Raw genomic sequence first — 9,831 nt, 5'->3', positions numbered from 1 at the left:
AAGCCTGGGTCCTGTAGTACAGAATTCGAAACTGAAGCCTGATCCAGTCATGAGGCTGACTTGATCCTTACCAGGGGTAATGTTTGGTATCATGCTCAAGGGCCTGCCATAGTTCAGTCTCGGACCAATCAATTGTGCTGGGCCCCACTTCTTGCACAATGAATTGGTGGTGATTGAAGCGATGATGGTGGTGATTTCAAAATACAAAAAAATTGTGCCTGATCTGTCCTCCCTTTGCTGTGTCCTTTGATCCCTAAGTCCAATTTTGTTGGATATTTTGAATAGCCTTGCATAACTTTTAATCAAATCCATGGATATTTAAATTTGGCATTGATTATGATCATGAACTGTTGTTTTGGTATTGCATGCAACTAACTTATACAAATTAGAGGTATATGCTTGAAGTGTTCACTGATTCTCGCGATTAAGACACGGTTTGGACAGCGGTGTAAGCCTGCCGAATATGCTGCCTGGAATCGATAACAAGCTTCGGATCCAATTCATGCCCGGTGAGAATTCCGACCGTGTTGCATTCTTACAATCCTACCGTTCATCGCCTTCCTGTTCTTATCCTTCTCTGCTGAAAAAGCTTTCCTGCCGTGCAAAAGCTCCTGCTGCTGTGAGCTAACGTGGAACCTGTTGGTATGTAGGAATGAGATGCACCCACATGAGTGGTCAGTGAGGAGTAGGAGTCTAGTGATCCAACCAAGTACTTACAAAGTACTAGGTGCAGGACGTGGCAGCCAGTGATTGGACTGATCACGTACTTTTTGCAAAGTACTCAACCTATAAGTGAATCTGCTTCCAGTGAGTAGGGACCTGGCAACTCTGGTCTTAGCCTGTCGTACTTGATCTCTCGAATTCAAGGTAAGGGTAGATCACTCTGTTCACGAGCCTGAAACTATGTGAGCCAACTCTCCCTTAGGGCTTTCCTCCCAAGAATACCTACAAATAGGGGTGTCAATCGGTCGGGTTTGGTTGGGACCCAGGTGGAATCAGACTTGGATCAGATTTTTGGGTATGGTATCGGGTCTGGACTTGAGTCTAATCCGGTCCACTATAAGAAAAATCATACACGAACCCAATAAACACTACATGAACCAAACCCAGACCATACCCAATAAAATCATATTTTTTATTATTTTTACATTGAAAATTTGCGGGTCTTAATCGGAACTCGGGTCAGGTCCGGGTTTGGTATAAAATTTCACAAACTATACCCCGGCCCATGTATTAATCGGACTGAACGCCTCTAAGTCAGAATCCAAGCTAAGAAGCGGTGCTTGTCCCTGCCGTCCGTGTGCCGACCCGCAGTAGGGGCCTCGTGCTCCCAAGGGCCCGTGTCATTGGTGATCTCCTGTGTGGCAGACGAGCCGCGCAGGCAGCCTTGAAATGTAATTCCTCTCGGTCGGCGGGCTGAATCCTTTGCAGACAACTTAAATACGCGACGGGGTATTGTAAGTGGCAGAGTGGCCTTGCTGCACCCGAGTCTTCTTATTTATCACCATGCCTGGACCCTATAGGGTTTGGTTAGGGTCGGGTCCTGGTAAACCAGGCCACCTACAAAGATACAATAATAGGCTTTTTCATTGAAGAAACAGGATTGATGTGATCTGGTGATACGGCATATAACTATGCCGGGCCTCCATCACATGCCAACTCTTTACCTTTGATAATGGCATTCAGTTTACGCCAAGTGGACGAAAAAAAAATGTCTAACAAGGCGCGACGGTTCGGTCCCACTCATCCCCTATGTCATTCCCCATCTTCATGCCCCTCTTAAATCTTATGATGCAAGTTGTTTTGATCAGTGGATTCAGAGTGGTTGATTTTTAATAAAAATTGGACCTTTGCACCACCCAGGTAGTAGTATCCCATGTGGTAAGCGGGGTCCTGTGTTAAGCTGAAGCCCAGGATTGAATCCCTCTGCCACATGGGGCGGCTGTTCTTCCGGTAGGGGTCTGCCTAACCTTAGCTTGCTTTTCAAAAAAAAAAAAAAGAATGGACCTTTGGATTTTTCAACAAAAAATTAATTTTTTAAATAATAAAATTTAGTGTTTTGTTCACGGTTGATTTTTGAATTGCCCAAAAATCCTACATACAAGTTGGATTTTAGTGATTTAACTGCCAATCTTGAGGTAGAGCATATCTTTGGGGCCCCATTTGATCAAAACAACTTGCATCATAAGATTTAAGATGACATAGGGGATGAGTGGGACCGAATTGTAGCACAACACGTGTTCCAAGTGAACTTTCATGGTTTGCACATCATATGTTATATGATATGATCTGTGTCTAAGCTGACTCTCAGCATAAGTCCTGGGAGCGAGAGTCCTAGCCTCGGAGTTGGGATGTGATGACCATAGGTATGACAGGCTGAGCTAGCGCGATCAGGTTGTTGATCCCAGATGCAGTTTCTTCAAGTAATAAATAGAGAAAAAATGTAGTTTATGCATATAAGACCAATCTGGTGATATCCAGCTAATTTGGATTTCAAACCCGGGTCGAAGTCTTGCTAGACTGGTTCCCACTAACTCGTCGGCACATGGACCCATTTTGCCCGGTCGCGGCTAAGATCCGACAATTAGACATACTGCCTGACAGTGGATAGATTAATCCAACTTAAAAGTGATGCCATTTTTCAATGAAGCCAGCAGATGGTTGGCCGGATCTGGCAGTGCTATCTGGATCCCAGACCCATCCTCAAAATTCGCAGCCCACTTATTAGTAAAAATCTAGTATTTGATATGTCTAAAGATAAAATGCTTATCCAACTAATAGTTCGGTAGCATTATTGCAAACCTACATGACTGAGCAAAGTACAGGCTAGAGAGAGAGAGAGAGAGAGAGAGAGAGAGAGAGAGAGAGAGATCCACTTTCAAGATCCAGAGAGAAAATAGGTAACCATTACCCAACGTGTCGATTTAGAGAGGGGAATGGGGAAGGGGTCAGGGTTGGGGTTGTGTCAGAGAGAGAGAGAGAGAGAGAGAGAGAGAGAGAGAGAGAGAGAGAGGGTTGCAAAGGATAAGATATATTCGGATATCTGATCCAAATCTGAGGTTATTTCTGGGTTCAGATCCTTAAAGTAAGATCCAACCATGCTTTTGGATCATATTCAAATCTCCATGTCGGAATATTTTATAGTCAGATTTAATTCGGATTCAGATCATAATCTAACCCGTTTGACTTTTTTACATCTGAAAACCCTGTTTTTAATCTTTTTTTTACTGGATCGAGTAGCACCAATTATATTTTGGATCTGGATTTGATCCTACCTCAATGGATATAATTTGGACCCAACTAAGGGTGTCAACGAGGTTTGGTTCGGACACAGGTGAAACCAGACTTGGACCAGATTTTCAAGTATGGTATCGGGTCTGGACCCAGGTCTACTATAAAAAAAACCATACCAGGACCTGATAAAAACTACATGAACCAAACCAAGACCATACCCGGTAAAACGATACCTTTTATCATTTTTACATTGAAAATTTGCAGGTCTTAATTGGAACTCGGGTCGGGTCCGGGTCTGGTATAAAATTTTACAAACTATACCTTTGGCTCCAGACCCAGGTCTTATAAATCGGGTCTTCTTATTTATCACCATAGCCGGAACCTATAGGCTTTGGTTCGGATCAGGTCCGTTGACACTCCTAGACACAACTCAGATTCAGATCTATTTATTGAATTATGGATTCAGATTAGGATCGTTTGGCCCATATCCGATTCATTTGCACCCCTACTAGAGGCGAATGGACCCAGAACAAATGCCTAAGAGTGTCTTTTGGATTCAGATATGGGATAATCTCCTCGAAATCAGTCGCATGCAGCTCCTCTAAGATATGGGATAATCTCCTCCAAATTTCCTTCCTCAGGAAAATCTTAGTAAACTTAGGCAAATATAAATATTATATTAAATAGGAAAATATACAAAATGTCAAAACATTAAAAATTAAGAAATATTAATATCACATTAATGTAGTCATGAAATCTTGAGTATTCAAACATGGTCGGAGCACCTACTCCCACCTAGTAAAAGCTTCACATTTTCAATAATTTTGAGCATTTGTTTTATATACAATCATTATTTAGTGGAAAACAAGTTTTGGATCATGTGATCACAACATACATGCAGGTCTTTTATAATCTTAAAAAATCAACAGCTCACAATGTATCAAAATTTCATGACTTAAAAAATCTTACTTTTATGTCCAAAAAGCATGATCCAAAACATGATTCCTGTCAAAATAAACTGTGTTAAAGTACAGCTATAAGGTCTGATTGAGAAAATGCAACATAAAACTATGACTTCTAGCAGGTGGGAGTAGGTGCTCTTGGAGCACCTTAGCATCTCTCTCTCCCTCTCTCTCTCTCTCGCTTTTTCTCTCTCTCTCTCTCTCTCTTTTCTCTCTTTCTCTTTGGAAGTATTTGTTAAGGAGGAGTCCTTTGCGCTAGATCTGATCTTGGGGCCGGTTTGTATTAGGCGCAGCAAGAGGAGGAAGTTCATTTGGCGGACGTGGTTGCTTACTTCTTGGTGGTTTGTTTGGATGGCGTGAAACGATGCTCATTTTCGTTATATTCGAGTTAACATTCAAAACTTGGTGCATAAAATCTTGGTAGATGTTTATGCGATCTTGCGTATGCATCTTAGTGATCTTCCACTCCCTCCTGCTGATGCTACCTATCCTTTGTCGCAATTTGGGCAAGCGGCTCCGGCGTGAGCCCATTTTATCTGTCTAATGTTCTTTTCTCTTGTGCTTTCTTTATTTGTTTTGGCTTTTGTTCTTGTTCAGTTCATGGGTTCAACATTTTGTTGATCTTCATGAGTGGTAATGTTGAATTACTTTCGTTTCTCTCTCTCTCTATATATATATATACTTTAATTTAAAAAATAAGTTCACAAACAAATTCTGGTCTTATTATCTTCTGTCTTTATTGGTTATAAATTTGCATTGGTTTTTTAAATAATGAGGAATCATAACCGAGAACCGGGTCAGTTAGTGTCCTGCCCCCATGTGAGGTAAACCCTGGATCGGGTCAACCACCGTGCTGCCTTATCTGCCCAAATCATGTAGAAACTGCAGACACCCCTGTGTGCCAGTGGGGTTTGATCCAGCATCTTCATCTCAACTCTCTTACATGACCTCCACTGACCAGGCGGGCAGCCTGGCTGTGGCAAGAAAAATGGGGCGAGACTAAAGGTGAAATAGTTTTACTGGATCTGAGTCATTATTGGATTTGGGCTTGGATCCAACATAACGGATCAAATCATTTATGAATCTCGATTTTAGCATGGCCTCGCTGCCAACAAGACCCAACCATACAGATTCCTTCTGTGGGATGTTTGACCTACACCAACCTCATATAGTTGTTCATATTACCTAGTTTTCACTCCAAAAACAAAGTTTTAAAATGTGCTTAATCGTTCTGATTATTGCATTGCTTATTCCCACAGTACTATATCCTTCTTAGAATACTCTAGAATACCATGCATTATAGTATATGGTACTAGCACATGCTGTGGAGTAAAATATGACAAGTGACTCATTCTGTTTGGATCGTTTTCATAACCTGATTGAGATCCATTTTCTCCTAATCATCCGGATCCGGATCCAGATTCTCATGATTCGAATCAAATTCTGCCCCCTTTTCACCATGCACCTTGTTCCTTGTACTTCCGCATGATTCGCAGAGGCAAAACACTTTGGGTTTTGAGACAATTCCCAGATCTCCTTGCCAACCGAGCCTTTACCACCAAAATCCGACTCACATCCAAATAAATCGAATCGAATTGATAGGAGAGGAAACTTCACATGGGTACCAAGGAGGGGTGTCAACCTGTTGGGTTTGGTTCGGACCAGGTGGAACCAGACTTGCACCTTATTTTCGGGTATGGTATCGGGTTCAGACCCAGGTCGAATCGGGTATACTATAAGAAAACCCATACCTGAACCCGATTGGAACTACATGAACCAGACCCAGACTATACCCGGCAAAACCATATTTTTTTTTATCATTTTTACATTGAAAAAAATGTGGGTCTTAATGGAACTCGGGTCAGGTTATAAAATTTTATAAACTATATTCGGGTCCATGTATTAATCGGACCTTTGAGTCCCGACCCGAGTCTTAATAGGGTCTTCTTATTTATCACCATACTCGGACCCTATAGGGTTTGGTTCGGGTCGAGCCCCGGCAAACCGAACCCCTTGACAGCCTTAGTACCAAGCAAACCAGCTCTAGGACAAATTTTTTTCTTGGTCTTCATCTGCCGAGTCACCCGAGTCAGTTCTTGCTGAAACCGGCTCTCTAAGAATTGAACCGAGTTGATCGGTTGAGAAGTAATACAACTTTTTGTTTTGACTTGGGTACACTTTTGATGAGCAGGTGGGCTAGCTAACCACCAGTTAATCAGGCATTTTAAGGTTTTTTTTTTTCATGTTTTTCTTAAATCTGACTATAATGTGTTGTACATGCTTGATTTTATTAGAATCCACTAGGTTTTTATAAGGTTTAAAAAGATTTTAAAATTATTTAAAGCTTAAAAATCATGTTTTTAATAAAAAAAAAAGACTCTTGTAAACCCTTCAAAAACCTAGTTAGCTGACGGTTAACTGGAAAGGTTAACCTTCTCCATTTTTTTACTTTGCAACCAAACAATCACATGGGTATCAATAAACCAACCCTGCAACAAATTCTTTAGGGTATTCATCTAGGTATTAACCCGAGTCATTTCTTGTTGCTGACCCGGGTTCTCTATCAATTGAGCCGAGTCGATTGGTGGGGAGGTCACCAAAGAATGCTAACTCCATAATAAATGGTTACGTGAATCGATTGGTGTGTGAGTTAGTTTTGTCACGCACTTTGTGATTTTCTTACTCTTCCAAGCTGTGGTATAACTGCTATGGAACCTGGCCTTTTAGAAAAAATCCGATTCCCATCAAATATAACCGGTTCATTTCAAATTGCTGGGAGGCGAAAATTCACATGAGTATCAATCAAATAAATCATCTCTACAAAGCTAGAACCTACTCATTCTTGTATCACTGATTCGGTACCCCGAAGCCCGAGTCCTTTATTGTTGAAACCGGTCTACCGTTTGAACCGAATTGCGTGGTGGGGATGCCACTCTTTTTTGACTTTTGAACATCAAAAGATTCAAAACAAAACCAACTCACAGAAAATCCATTTCTTTATTATTCATCCCAGATATGGAGAGAGAGAGAGGCGTTGATATCGAGATCCAGAGAGAGAGAGAGAGAGAGAGAGAGAGAGAGAGAGAGAGAGAGAGAGTCGTTGATCTCGAAATCCACTGTCGTGTGAACCAAGATTTCGAAGGCGATGCGTCCCGAAAGGAGGAGGCCCTCCACACTCCCCACATCAGTAGCTATCTCCCCATGCACTATCATCATCCCCTTCAAAGTACAAACTATTAGCTCTCCAACAGTATGAATTTCTTTATGCATTTTTTTTTTATTTCCTTCCCTTTTCTCTGCTCCCCTTTACGAAGCCATCAATGTCGAGTAGCCTGACGGGTGGCATTGGAATGCGTGGCAAACGGCGACTTCATTGTTGTCTCTCTCTCTCTCTCTCTCTTCATCTATTTCTTTATTATTTTATCATTTGTTACAGTTTTTTCCTCCTGGAGTTAAATGTCCAACCGTTTGCCATTAATGCATCTCTCTCTCTCTCTCTCTCTTTTTTTGGCCTCGCTTCTGTCAGTCTCCCGACGCCGGAAAAGGACCAAGACAGCCAAAGTCGGGGTTTCCGACGGTTTCTCGCCGATTTCCGACGTACCCATCTCGAGTTTCAGCTGTCATCATAAGATGCTGAGGTTTGTGCTCAGGTAACTTACCACTGCTCTCGCTTTTGAGGGGGGGGGGGTGTTCGGATATACACGATTTTCTCTTTCATCGTGAAATCTGGGGTAAAGTTTGGACATTCCATTATGCTGAAGGATGGAATATCTCAAATTATATCGGTTCTCTGGATAAGTAAAGCGGGTGCATCCTAAACACACACACACTCACTCTCTCTCTCATCTCGTCGGTCCATGCAGGAGCAGTTGTCTCGGGAGTTTGAAAGGGAGGGCCTCGGGCTTCTCGGAGAATCACGTCAGATTCGCGTCGACGGATGCAAGAAAGTAAGTTGGGTCGCTAAGGTTCTGTCGAAACAGAGTCCTATTCGTCGACTCGGAATACGCATCGGATCAAGCTAGATGAGTCGGTTTGAGCGGCCATGTTCAAAACTAGCACGAGACAGGACTATTTCTTAACCGAAACGACCCGGATGCCCTCCAAGACTCGCTCTTGGAAGAGTATTTCTTCCAATTCGAGCCTAATGATTTATGACTCGGTTGTGTATAGTGTAACTCATAAACACACCGAGACGATTATCCCGTCCTGTCTTTTTGGTAATCTTTGGTCTCGTACTATTTAGACTATACTGAACCTGAGACGTACGGTTCATGACGAACCGATTCGATTCTGGCGCGAACATAATGGTTTTTACGTTTGGCATGAATCGAGTCGTTTCGGTCTCAGTCCCGTCTTGAATCGGTGTTTGTATCGATTTCGTTGGCATGGCCATGGAACAAATACGAGACGATACGCCTTTTGCGTGAAAATAACTTACAGAGTTGGTCTCCCTTTTCCCGGTTCGTCTCGGATAGAGAAACGGTATCATCTGTTTCGGTGTGATGCATTGCAGGCTAGAAGGGAAGGTGGCGCTGATAACGGGCGGCGCGAGCGGGATCGGCGCGGCGACGGCCGAGGAGTTCATACGCAACGGCGCACGGGTCGTCCTCGCCGACCACCAGCGGGAGCTCGGCGAGCGGACGGCGGCGCGGCTCGGCAACGCCGCGCTGTTCATCTCCTGCGACGTGGCGGATGAGCGGCAGGTGTCGGACGCCGTCGACTTCGCGGTGGCGCAGCACGGCCGGCTCGACGTCGTCTACAACAACGCCGGCGTGCCCGGGCCGTCCGTACCCATCAGCATCGCCGAGCTCGACCTCGCCGAGTTCGACCGGGTCATGGCGGTCAACGTGCGCGGCGCTGTCGCCGGGATCAAGCATGCGGCTCGGGTCATGGTCCCGCGCCGGTCCGGGTGCATACTTTGTACGGCCAGCATCAGCGGGCTCATGGGTGGGCTCGGGCCCCACCCCTACACGGTCTCGAAGTTTGCGATCCCTGGGCTGGTGAGGTCAGCCGCGAGCGAGCTCGGGCGACACGGGATACGAGTCAACTGCGTGTCTCCCTTCGTGGTGGCGACGCCGCTGGTGCTGGGTCAGCTCGCGGCTTTCTACCCTGGCGCCGATGCCAAGAGGATCGCGGAGATCGTGGGCAGGCTGGGGGAGCTCGCCGGGGAACGGTGCGAGGAGCTGGATGTGGCGAGGGCAGCTGTCTACCTCGCGTCCGAGGATGCCAAGTACGTGAGCGGACACAACCTGGTGGTCGACGGCGGCTTCACCTGCTCCAAGCGGCTCGACTTCCCCCCGCCCGAGTACTGAGTCGGCTCAGCCGTGTCAGATGCTTCTTCTACACTTGCGAGTCCCAAGGAGAGTATGGTCTTTGTGGCTTCTGTTCTTATGATTGACACGTGTCGAATCTTGTCTTCCCAATTTTCCTCTCTCTCTCTCTCATCTCATCTCATCTCATCCTGAATGTGAAACGCAAGGATTATGAAAAACTGGGAAACTGGCTTAGCAAGAACGTGAAACGCGCTTTTTGACATCTCATGAGTAGGGATGGCAGTGGATAGGGGCGGGGGACAAGGTCTCCACCTCTGTCTCTTCTCAAAATCCTGTCCCCCATCCCCACCACTTCCATCTAG

General features: G+C 44.7%; 1 pseudogene across 1 annotated transcript; it reads left to right on the top strand.

The window, feature by feature from the left end:
- Positions 1-8,698: 8,698 nt before the first annotated feature.
- LOC149851518 (short-chain dehydrogenase reductase 2a pseudogene) lies at positions 8,699-9,619 on the top strand (annotated as a pseudogene). The gene has a single exon (XR_016432342.1). The product of XR_016432342.1 is annotated as a short-chain dehydrogenase reductase 2a pseudogene (transcript).
- The last annotated feature ends 212 nt before the right edge of the window (positions 9,620-9,831 follow it).

Source organism: Nuphar pumila, chromosome 1 (genome assembly GCF_984573655.1).
Source record: "Nuphar pumila chromosome 1, dmNupPumi1.hap1.1, whole genome shotgun sequence".
Classification (NCBI taxonomy): Eukaryota; Viridiplantae; Streptophyta; class Magnoliopsida; order Nymphaeales; family Nymphaeaceae; genus Nuphar; species Nuphar pumila.
This window is presented reverse-complemented; position numbering and strand designations above follow the sequence as displayed.